The sequence below is a fragment of the Zophobas morio genome, unplaced genomic scaffold, assembly GCF_036711695.1.
Source record: "Zophobas morio isolate AGI-343-1 ecotype UQ-CSIRO unplaced genomic scaffold, CSIRO_AGI_Zmor_V1 ptg000020l, whole genome shotgun sequence".
In the NCBI taxonomy this organism is placed as follows: domain Eukaryota; kingdom Metazoa; phylum Arthropoda; class Insecta; order Coleoptera; family Tenebrionidae; genus Zophobas; species Zophobas morio.
Genome location: NW_026972125.1, coordinates 4,778,417 through 4,791,029, shown reverse-complemented (window position 1 = coordinate 4,791,029; position 12,613 = coordinate 4,778,417). Strand labels below are relative to the sequence as shown.

General features: G+C 28.5%; 1 long non-coding RNA gene across 1 annotated transcript; it reads left to right on the top strand.

Annotated features, from left to right (window-relative positions):
• The first annotated feature begins 1,036 nt into the window (after positions 1–1,036).
• On the top strand, positions 1,037–1,631 carry LOC135131527 (uncharacterized). Its single transcript, XR_010280920.1, has 3 exons — positions 1,037–1,141; positions 1,211–1,321; positions 1,377–1,631. It is a non-coding gene; the product is annotated as an uncharacterized LOC135131527 (long non-coding RNA).
• The last annotated feature ends 10,982 nt before the right edge of the window (positions 1,632–12,613 follow it).

The window sequence follows — 12,613 nt, the reverse complement described above, 5'->3', positions numbered from 1 at the left end:
AAAAACCGAAAAACCGTCAAATCGAAACTTTGGTTTAAGCCGACGTTGTCGACACCCATTTTTTTAAATAAAAAAATATTTTGTTAATAATTTACCTTCTTAAGGAGATTTATGGGTACTTTTGAATAATCCCTAAAGGTGTACGAATCAGTCTCCCTGTGTGAAGCTAAATCACTCTAAAGCCCTTAACAACTAGAAGGCGAGCGCAGCGAGCATATATAGGTTTTTATAACTCCAGTTACTTTGGTTTAAATGCACCCACTTTTTTAAATGATAGTAAAATTTTGATTAATAATATAATCAAACTTCTCCTTTTCTGTATTAACTGAACATGGTCGCTGCATTCTAGATTTTTTTTTTAATTTAGTCTCACATAAGTGTGGTTAGGAAGGAATTTCAGTGAAGCTATTTACTCTTAAATTTCCAAATTGCGAGCACAGCGAGCATTTCCAAGTTGCTACGATCACAAAGATTTTTCAAATTCATCTTTTTTTTGGATTTTTAAAAATTATTTTATTAATAATTTAGCTTCTCAGGCACACTAATGAATAATTTTCAACAACTCCTAAACGTGCTCGCGGCGCTCGCATTCTAATTGTTCTTTTTTTACATAATAATAACAGTCTTTGCGATAAACCTCTCTGTGTGAAGCTCATTTACTTTAAAATCATTAACCAGTTTGTCATTGTTTAGGTCCTATAGACTATAGACATTAGTAATCACAAATATTTTTAGACTCACTTGTCAGTCAATTCAAACGAAATAAAATGTTGACGCTGAGAGTTCTTAAAAAATAGAGTGATGAAGAACAACAGACGCACATCTTTTCTTAGAGAATACAGAAATAGGGTTACAGGATTTCAGAAGAAAGAAATTTAGCAGAAATATTTAAACTGCAAATAAAAGAGATTATTTGGAACACTGCAGGTCACTCAGGCTATCAAAATGACGACGAACCAAACACCAGTTATTTTTAAAAGTGACTCAAGGTATTCTAACAAGTATATAACACATTGTTTAGACGTATCAATATCATCCAACAAGATACTAAAACTCTTACCAACAATGCTTTCCACATTAATTTTTCTTGTATTACTGGTAGCGACAATTCAAGCGTCTTCAGAAATTATTACATATAAGAGTAAGTAATATCAAATTAATTTATTTAGTATAATAATTATTAATAAAGTGAAATTTTTTGGTGATTCAGAGTCGTGTTTCAACGAAGAATGTCCTTCTTCCACGACAAGCTGCCACAAGGATTTACTCACTATAGCCCACGGCGATGCCAGGGTTCGCATTCGGTGTCTAGACGAAAATGGTAACAAAATAAACAAAAATTTTGGGAACGTGTTTGGAAAAATTTTTCGTTACAGACACTGAAGTGCACAAACTCGAGCGGGACGAATTTTATCACTTCCGTTACCAGGTGCGGTATTACGTTTTAGAAAAACCTAAAATAATGCGTTGTTCTGGGCTAGGACGTTGCGTCGTTGAAGAAGACAGTGCAGGATTATTCAAAAATTAGACCACCCTCTGTTGCAACAACCACTGTATCGAAGACACAGACATTATGGAAATAGTCACGTGTTGCCAAAAGCGTTTCGATTTTAAATAAATAATAAATAATAAATAAATTTGTTTATATTATATTGTACTTCCAAATCTGGCTGCTATCAATGTGAAATGTAATTATAATTAAAATTTTGATCCTTTCTACCACATGGAACCAGATAGCATTTTCTTTTGTTGAAGGAAAGCCTGTTGAAACTATGTGTTCAAATTGGGAAAAATGGGAATTTAAAAAATTGAAAAATTGAAAAGTCAAAAAAGCAAGGGTGAAAAACTGACAAATTGAAATATCAAAACCGTGATAAATCGAAAAATTGAAGAACTGAAAAATCGAAACTTTGCTAAGTCAAAAATTAGATTAATTGAGAAATCGGAAAACTGAAAATTTAGAAACCTCAAATTTTGAAAAATATTGAAGAACTGAAAAATCGGAAAATCTAAAATTTAGATGAATGAAAATTAAAAATATTGTAAAATTGAAAATCGCAGAAATCGAAACATCAATCAAAAAATCAAAATTCGAGAATATAAAATTCAAAAATCGAAAATCTGAAAAACCAACAAATCGAGAAATCGAAATTCGAAAATTAACAAAAATGGAAAAATTGAGAAACCGAAATAGGCAAAAATCGAAAAATCGAAACATCCTAATTTCCATAAATCACGTTCTCAAAAAATTGTAATATCGAAAATTTAAAAATTCTGAAAATTGAAAATTAAAATATAAAAGAACTGAAAAATCGAGAAAATGAAAAATCTATAATTTTAAAAATTGAATAATGAAAATATGGAAAAGTTGAAAAATTAAGAAATTTAAACATAGAACACTCGAAGAACTGAAAAATTCAAAGTTTAAAAACCGAAAATCTGAAAATCCGAAAAATTAAAATTTGAAAATGTAAAAGTCGAAGGATCAAAATACTGGAAAATCCCAAAACTGAAAGAAATATCCAAAAATTGAGAAATTAAAAAATTGAAAAATTGGGAAATCCAATAATCAAAAAAGCAAGGGCGAAAAACCGAAAAATTAAAAAATCAAAAACGTGATAAATCGAAAAATTGAACTGAAAAATCGAAACTTTGGTAAGTCGAAAAATGGGAAAATCAAAAAATAGATTAATTGAGAAATCGGAAATCTGAAAATTTAGAAACCTCAAATTTTGAAAAATTAATATTGAAGAACTGAAAAATCGGAAAATCTAATATTTAGAAGATTGAAAAATTAAAATATCGTAAAACTGAAAAACGCAGAAATCGAAACATCAATCAAAAAAATAAAAATTCGAGAATATAAAATTCAAAAATCGAAAATCTGAAAAACCAACAAATCGAGAAATCGAAATTCGAAAATCAAAAAAATGGAAAATTGAAAAATCGAAACATCAGGAAATCGACGAGTCGAAAAGTCGAGAAGTCAAAAAATCCAAAAATCAAAATATTCGAATATCCATAAATCACGATCAAAAAAAATTTAAAAATCGAAAATTTAAAAATTCGGAAAATTGAAAAATTAAAATATAAAAGAACTGAAAACTCGAGAAAATGAAAAATCTAGCATTTTAAAAATTGAATAATTAAAATATCGAAAAGAACACTTGAAGAATTGAAAAATTCAAAGTTTAAAAAACGAAAATCTGAAAATCCGAAACATTAAAAATCGAAAATCGAAAAGTAGAAGAATTAAAATACTGGAAAATCCCAAAACTGTAAGAAATATCCAAAAATTGAGAAATTAAAAATTGTAAAATTGAGAAATCGAAAAACTAAAAAAATAAAGTCGAAAAATGGGAAAAATGAAAATTTAGCAACGCAAAATTTGAAAAATTGAAAAATAAAAATACTGAAGAACTGAAAAATCGAAATATCTAAAATTTAAAAAATTGAACAAATAAAATATCGCAAAATTGAAAAATCGAGAAATCCTAACATCAGAAAATCAAAAACGAAAAATCCAGAAATCGAAACTCCAGAATTTAAAAAATCGAAAAATTGAAAATCGGATAACTGATAAATCGAAACATCAAAAAATTGGAAAATCGAAGAACTGAAAACCCCAAAAGTAAAAAATCGAAAAACTTTTTTAGAATTTTTTAATTTCTCGATTTATCGAATTCAGATGTTTCGATGTTTTGATTATTCAATTTCTCGATTTATCAATCTTTCAATTTTTAACGTTTCTTCTCGGCTTTCGACTCCTCGATTTCTCGACCCTTAGATTTTTCGATCTCTCAGTTTTTAAATTTTTCGGTGTTTCGATTTTTGAATTTCTCAGTTTTTCGATTTTTTACTTTTGGGCTTTTCAATTTTTCGAGTTTCCAAGTTTTGGATGTTTCGATTTATCACTTATCCGATTTTTCAATTTTTCAATTTTTTAAATAGTATTATAAAAAAATCAAAAAAATAAAAATTCGAAAATCTGAAATTCGAAAATTAAAAAAATGGAAAATTGAAAAATCGAAACATCGAGAAATCGACGAGTCGAAAAGTCGTGAAGTCTAAAAATCGAAAAATTGAGAAACCGAAATAAGCCAAAATCCAAAAATCCAAACATCCTAATCTCCATAATTTAGGATCTCAAAAAAAATGATGAAAAATCGAAAATTTAAAAATTCGGAAAATTGAAAAATTAAAATATCGAAACGTTGAAAAATTGACAAATTTAAATATAGAACATTCGAAGAATTGAAAAATCCAAGGTTAAAAAACAAAAATCTGTAAATCCAAAAACTATAAGAAATATCCAAAAATTGAGAGATTAAAAAATTGGAAAATTGAGAAATCGTAAAATCAAAAGAGTGAAGTCAAAAAATCGAAGAATTGAAGAACTGAAAAATCGTAACTTCGAGAACACAAGAAATGGGGAAATCAAAAACACATTAATTGAGAAATCGAAAAATTGAAAATTTAGCATCGTCAAAATTTGAAAAACTGGAAAATAGAAATACTGAAGAACTGAAAAATCGAAAAATCTAAAATTTAACAGATTGAACAATTAAAATATCGCAAAATTGAAAAATCGAGAAATCCAAACATCAAAAAATCAAAAAATTAAAATTCGAAAATCTAAAATTTAAAAAATCGATAAAACTAAAAATCGACAAATCGAGAAATCGAAACTCCAGAATTTGAAAAAATGAAAAATTGAAAAATCGGATAACTGATAAATCGAAACATCGAAAAATTACAAATTCGTAAAATTGAAAAGCCCAAAAGTAAAAAATCGAAAAACTGAGAAATTCAAAAATCGAAACACCGAAAAATTCAAAAACTGAGACATCGAAAAATCGAGGATCGAGAAATAGAGGAGTCGAAAACCGAGAAGAAAAGTGATAGATTGATAAATCGAGAAATCAAAAAATTGAAAAATCACAAAATTTTAAAAAAGAAAAATTGGAAAAATGGAAAATTTAAAAAGTTGGAAAATTGACAAATTAAAATATAGAACTGAAAACTTGAGAAAATGAAAAATCTAGAATCTTGAAATTGAATAATTAAAATATCGAAAAGTTGAAAAATTGACAAATTTAAATATAGAATACTCGAAGAATTGAAAAATTTAAAGTTTAAAAAACGAAAATCTGAAAATCCGAAAAATTAAAAATCGAAAATCGAAAAGTCGAAGAATCAAAATACTGGAAAATCCCAAAACTGTAAGAAATATCCAAAAATTGAGAAATTAAAAAATTGGAAAATTGAGAAATCGAAAAACCAAAAAAGTAAAGTCGAAAAATCGAAGAATTGAAGAACTGAAAAATCGAAACTTCGAGAACACAAGAAATGGGAAAATCAAAAACAAATTAATTGAGAAATCGGAAAATTGAAAATTTAGCAACGTCAAAATTTGAAAAACTGGAAAATAGAAATACTGAAGAACTGAAAAATCGAAAAATCTAAAATTTAACAGATTGAACAATTAAAATATCGCAAAATTGAAAAATTGAGAAATCCAAACATCAAAAAATCAAAAAATTAAAATTCGAAAATCTAAAATTTAAAAAATCGATAAAACTAAAAATCGACAAATCGAGAAATCGAAACTCCAGAATTTGAAAAATTGAAAAATTGAAAAATCGGATAACTGATAAATCGAAACATCGAAAAATTGCAAAATCGTAAAATTGAAAAGCCCAAAAGTAAAAAATCGAAAAACTGAGAAATTCAAAAATCGAAACACCGAAAAATTAAAAACTGAGACATCGAAAAAACGAGGATCGAGAAATAGAGGAGTCGAAAACCGAGAAGAAAAGTGATAGATTGATAAATCGAGAAATCAAAAAATCGAAAAATCACAAAATTTTAAAAAAGAAAAATTGGAAAATGGAAAATTTAAAAATTTGGAAAATTGACAAATTAAAATATAGAACTGAAAACTTGAGAAAATGAAAAATCTAGAATCTTGAAATTGAATAATTAAAATATCGAAAAGTTGAAAAATTGACAAATTTAAATATAGAACACTCGAAGAATTGAAAAATTTAAAGTTTAAAAAACGAAAATCTGAAAATCCGAAAAATTAAAAATCGAAAATCGAAAAGTCGAAGAATCAAAATACTGGAAAATCCCAAAACTGTAAGAAATATCCAAAAATTGAGAAATTAAAAAATTGGAAAATTGAGAAATCAAAAAACCAAAAAAGTAAAGTCGAAAAATCGAAGAATTGAAGAACTGAAAAATCGAAACTTCGAAAACTCAAGAAATGAGAAAATCAAAAATAAATTAATTGAGAAATCGGAAAATTGAAAATTTAGCAACGTCAAAATTTGAAAAATTGAAAAATATAAATCCTGAAGAACTGAAAAATCGAAAAATCTAAAATTTAAAAGATTGGAACAATTAAAATATATTAAATCGAAAAAACGAGACATCCAAACATCAAAAAATCAAAAAATAAAAATTCGAAACACTAAGAATCGACAAATCGGTAAATCGAAGCTCCACGAAAATTGAAAAATTGAAATATAGAAGAACTGAAAATTCGAGAAATAAAAAATCTAGAATTTTAAAAATTGAAAAATTAAAACATCGAAAAATTGAGAAATCGAAGTATAAAACAGCTGAAAAATAGAAAAATCTAACGAAAATTTGAAAATCCAAAAAGTAAAAAATCCAGGAGTTCAAAAATCGAAAAGTCGAAAAATTAAAATATTGAAAAATTTTAAAAGTGAAAGAAATATTAAAAAAAATTGAGAAATTAAAAAATTGGAAAAGTGAGAAATCGAAAAACTAAAAAAGTAAAATCGAAAAATCGTAAGCTTAAATAATCGAAAAACTGAAGAATCGAAAAAAGTCCAAGCTTTGGAAAGTCGGGAAATGGGAAAATAAAAAAAAACGATTAGTTCAAAAATCGGAAAACTGGGAATTTAGAAACGTCAAAATTTTAAAAATTGAAAAATCGAAAAAATGGAGAATCGAAATTGAACAATTCCAAAACTGAACTGACGAAATATTGGGGAATCGGAAAACTGAAGAATCGAAATCCCGAAAAATTGGAAAATCGAAAATCGAAACACCGATAAATCCAAACATCAAAAAATTCGAAAACTGAAACATCGGGAAATCGAAAGATCAAAAGATCGAGAAATCGAAAAATTAAGAAATTGAAATTGGCCAAAAATTTAAAATTCGAAAAGTTAAGAAAAACATTTAAAAGTCGAGAAATCGTGAAGCGGAAAATCTCAAAAATCGATTGGGAAATAGAAAAATTAAAAATTTAGATACGTAAAAATTTGAAAAATTGAAAAATCGTAAAATCGTAAAATCTTAAAGTCGGAAAATCGAAAATTTCATGAATGGAGAAATTGAAGCATCGAAAAAGTGTAAAATTCCAAACTGCAATGACGAAAAATTGGGAAGTCGAAAAATTAAAAAATCGAAATACCGAAAACTTGGAAAATCCAATCGAAGTCCCAAAAATCGAAAAACCGTCAAACCCAAAAATCGAAACATCAAAAAATTCAAAAACTGAAACATCGAGAAATCGAAACATCAAAAGAACGAGAAGTCGAGATATCGAAAAAAAGTAAAATAACCAAAATCGAATAATCGAAAAGATAAAAATTGAAAACTTGAAAAATTTAAAATAAAACAAAAATCGTTAAACCGAAAAAATAGAAAAATCGATTAATCGAGAAATTGAGACATAGAAAAATAAAAAAATTAGGCACGTCGAAATTTGAAAAATTGGAAAATCCTAAAATTTCAACAGTGAAATATGTAATGATTGTAAATTGAAAAACTGTAAAATCGAATAATTGACAAATCGAAAAACTGAAGAACAAAAAACTGAAAAACTTGAAAAATTGTTAGATCTACAGTTTAAATTTTTTTTCCAAAAATCTCGATGTTTGATAAAACACCAACACGTATTAATAAACCACAAGCCTAAATTTTTGTTATTTTTTTAATATATAGAGAATTTTTCAACAACAGGATACTTAAACATGTTGTCAGAAGACTTCGTATGTTAAAAAAAATGGACAAAATATAAAAAAATCTCCAATCTAGTCATTCGCCACAATTAACAAAAAAAAAAAAACGCAAAATTATTTTATTAGCTGACGAAAAAGGACGAAACTGTGTTGACTTAATGAATGATCAATCTTTTCACAGGCGACCTGAACAATAAAATTGATTCATAAAGCAATAAGATATCAATAAATTAAAGCAAAAAAAAGTGACAAATGGTAAATCGCTGGAAGCTATGGGTTGCAGGCCCTCGAGTGTCCTTTAAAGCGCTAAGACCAGTGCTAAAGCCAAGTTGTTTAATCTAGTAATGGACTTATAATTTTTTCGTTTTGCTGAAACGCCGTTAATTAAGCGAAGCGGCCTGAAGTGGCTAAGCTTGCACGTCATCTTCGACCACTCTTCAAAATAATCGATGCAAAACTACTAACAATAACCTTATCTTATTAACTTAGTGTAAATTTAATCAAGTTTTACATGTCGGGTAGCGTGTGGGAAATATAATTACGGCGGAGGCGAGATACTCGTGCTTTTATTGTGGCACGGAGGAGCTAAAGTGACGATTAATTAATTAATTAATTTGTTATTATATTTTATATTATATTTCGTTACAACGTGAAAGTCTTGTCGAAAAAACTGGCAAATTGCGTGCTCGTTTACGCCGTCCGCACTAACAGTACTCTCGTCGAATTTAAATCTGATATCACTTTCGGCTGAACATAATCCCCTCAGAAAAAGCCGTTGCTCCTGATACTCAGACCCCGCAAAAAACCCCTAAACCCGCTAATAACGGCAATTAAGCCCGATTTATCCCGGCCTTCATCAGCATTCCAATTAATCCCCCGCCTAATTGCTATTTTGGCTTATCCTCGTCCATTGTGGCTCTCATTTACGCTAATAAGCAAGACAACATCTTCGCCGGCGTAAAATCAACACTCATTGTGCGGTTCGAACGGAAAAAAGGCGCCTCCGGTGAATTCCTCCGGAGCGACACTTAACAAATCCACCTCGTAATTATCTCTTTGTGTGCGCTAAATAATCTCGGTTTTCACTCGAACCGCTAGAAAAATGGTTCAATTGGTCAATTAGGATTTTTTCCCAGGCCATGTACGAACGAAGACCGCTACAATAGGAAACTCTGAAACGTTAATACGGAAAATTACATGCACTATTAAATGCGTTTGTAATTCCTTGCATATCACTCGTGGCAACTGCGAGAAATTGACTTTACTTAGTGTCCGGCCGCAGTTAGAACATCATGTTTTGTACATACTTATTGTCGACGGAGTGCATTTACATTGAGCGCGGCGGAGATTACTCGAACGGGGAATGAAGAATGCCAAAGTGACTCTGAGAACTCGCCGAGATTATTTGTCTTGCAGATTTAACGCGGACTGGTAACTGTTGTGCGATTCTCGCAGCTCGGGAATGTGTGTGGTCGCTTTTGGTTTCGATGTTTGGAGGATCTGGGATGCGTGGAGCTTATGATTTTGACTAAACCGAGCGACTAACCGGATTCGGAACGCTCAAAACAAACCGCATTCAGGCAAGGTCGCGGGAAGCATTAACGTGTAACAAGCATTCATTTCAGGAAGTGACGGGCGGGCTGATTTTTTATTCATCAGAGAGCTTACGAAGAGCGACGAACGAACGATAATCAAACGAAAAAAACGGTGTGGTTTATGGTGCGGAAGAAAATGACGAATGATGGTTCGAATGAGCACTGTTCGGACTGCAACCTCCCGGGAAGTGGTGTTGGCAACCTTGTAGTTCCTACAGTGGGCTGGAACAAAGGAATCGAATGTTCAGTTCTTTTAAAATAAGAGAATAGTGAAAGCATAGAAAAAATATTAAAAAATTGTTAAACATTTTTCACTATTGGAAATCTTACAGTTTTCGTTGAATAGCAATCCGTGAATGCACTGATTTCAATTTTCTGTATGGTTCACTTTAGGTCAGGTCAGACAAAATTAAATGATTCAATAATTTTTTAAATCCCACATATGCATAAAAAATTCTACAAAAAAAAACTAAACACAAACTATGTTATGTCTAGAAGCATATTAATTTATTGGATAAAATAAATAATTTGAAACAATTAAAAAATGAACTTAATTAACAAAGTTTCCCGACTTTCAAATTTTACGATTTTACAATTTTTCAAATTTTTACGTATCTAAATCTTTAATTTTTCTATTTCCCAATCGATTTTTGAGTTTTTCCGCTTCACGATTTCTCGACTTTTAAATGTTTTTCTTAACTTTTCGAATTTTAAATTTTTGGCCAATTTCAATTTCTTAATTTTTCGATTTTGCGACTTCTCGACTTTTCGATTTCTCGATCTTTTGATCTTCGATTTTTCGATTTTCCAATTTGTCGGTATTTCGATTCTTCAGTTTTTCGAGTCCCCAATTTTTTGTCAGTTCAGTTTTGGAATTGTTCGATTTCGATTTTTCAGTTTTCGATTCTCCAATTTTTCGATTTTTCAATTTTTGCGATTTTTAAAATTCGTGATTTTCGATTTCCCATTTATTTACTTTACAAATAAGTGCTCTTCGAATTTTTAAAATTTTGACGTTTCTAAATTTCCAGTTTTCCGATTTTTGAACTAATCGTTTTTTTTTATTTTCCCATTTCTCGACTTCTCACAGCTTCGACTTTTTTCAATTCTTCAGTTTTTCGATTATTTAAACTGACGATTTTTCGATTTTTCTTTTTTAGTTTTTCGATCTCTCACTTTTCCAATTTTTTAATTTCTCAATTTTTTTGAATATTTCTTTCACTTTTAGAATTTTTCAATATTTTGATTTTTCGACTTATCGCTTTTTGGACTCTCGGATATTTTACTTTTTGGATTCTCAATTTTTCGTTAGATTTTTCTATTTTTCAGCTGTTCTATACTTTGATTTCTCAATTTTTCGATGTTCTAATTTTTCAATTTTTAAAATTCTAGATTTTTTGATTTCTCGAGTTTTCAGTTCTTCTATATTTCAATTTTTCAATTTTCCAAATTTTTTGAATTTCTCAATTTTTCGATTTTTTATTTTTGGGCTTTTTAATTTTTCAATTAATTTATTTTTAATTTTCCCATTTCTTGAGTTCTCCAAGTTTTGAGTTTTCAGTTCTTCAATTTTTCGATTTTTCGACTTTAGGTTTTTGGTTTTTCGATTTCTCAATTTTCTAATTTCTTAATTTCTTAATTTTTGGATATTTCTTTCAGTTTTGGGATTTTTCAGCAGTTTGATTCTTCGACTTTTCGATTTTCGATTTTTAATTTTTCGGATTTTCAGATTTTCGTTTTTTGAACTTTGGATTCTTCAATTCTTCGAGTGTTCTATATTCAAATTTGTCAATTTTTCAACTTTTCGATATTTTAATTATTCAATTTTCAAAATTCTAGATTTTCCATTTTCTCAAGTTTTCAGTTCTATATTTTAATTTTTCAATTTTCCGAATTTTTAAATTTTCGATTTTTCCAATTTTTCTTTTTTAAAATTTTGTGATTTTTCAATTTTTTGATTTCTCGATTTATCAATCTATCACTTTTCTTCTCGGTTTTCGACCCCTCTATTTCTCGATCCTCGATTTTTCGATGTCTCAGTTTTTGAATTTTTCGGTGTTTCGATTTTTGAATTTCTCAGTTTTTCGATTTTTTACTTTTGGGCTTTTCAATTTTACGATTTTGCAATTTTTCGATGTTTCGATTTATCAGTTGTCCGATTTTTAAATTTTTCAATTTTTCAAATTCTGGAGTTTCGATTTCTCGATTTGTCGGTTTTTAGTTTTTCGATTTTTCAATTTTAGATTTTCGAAATTTAATTTTTTGATTTTTTGATGTTTGGATTTCTCGATTTTTCAATTTTGCGATATTTTAATTGTTCAATCTTTTAAATTTTAGATTTTTCGATTTTTCAGTTCTTCAGTATTTCGATTTTTCAATTTTTCAAATTTTGACGTTGCTAAATGTTCAATTTTCCGATTTCTCAATTAATTTATTTTTGATTTTCCCATTTTTCGAGTTCTCGAAGTTTCGATTTTTCAGTTCTTCAATTCTTCGATTTTTCGACTTTACTTTTTTGGTTTTTCAATTTCTTAGTTTTAAAATTTTTTAATTTCTCAATTTTTTGATATTTCTTCTAGTTTTGGGATTTTCTAGTATTTTGATTCTTCGACTTTTCGATTTTTAATTTTTCGGATTTTCAGATTTTCGCTTTTTAAACTTTGGATTTTTCAATTCTTCGAGTGTTTTGTAATTTTTCAATTTTTAAAATTTTAGATTTCTTAATATCTCGAGTTTTCAGTTGTATATTTCACTTTTTCAATTTTCCAAATTCTTTTTTGAAAATTGAAAAATTGAAAAATCGGATAACTGATAAATCGAAACATCGAAAACTTGGACACTCCAAAAATTGAAAAGCCCAAAAGTAAAAAATCGAAAAACTGAGAAATTCAAAAATTGAAACACGGAAAAATTCCAAAAATTGACACATCGAAAAATCGAAAAATCAGAGGATCGCGGAATAGAGGAGTCGAAAGCCAAGATGAAAAGTGAAAAATTTTAGAAAAGAAAAATTGGAAA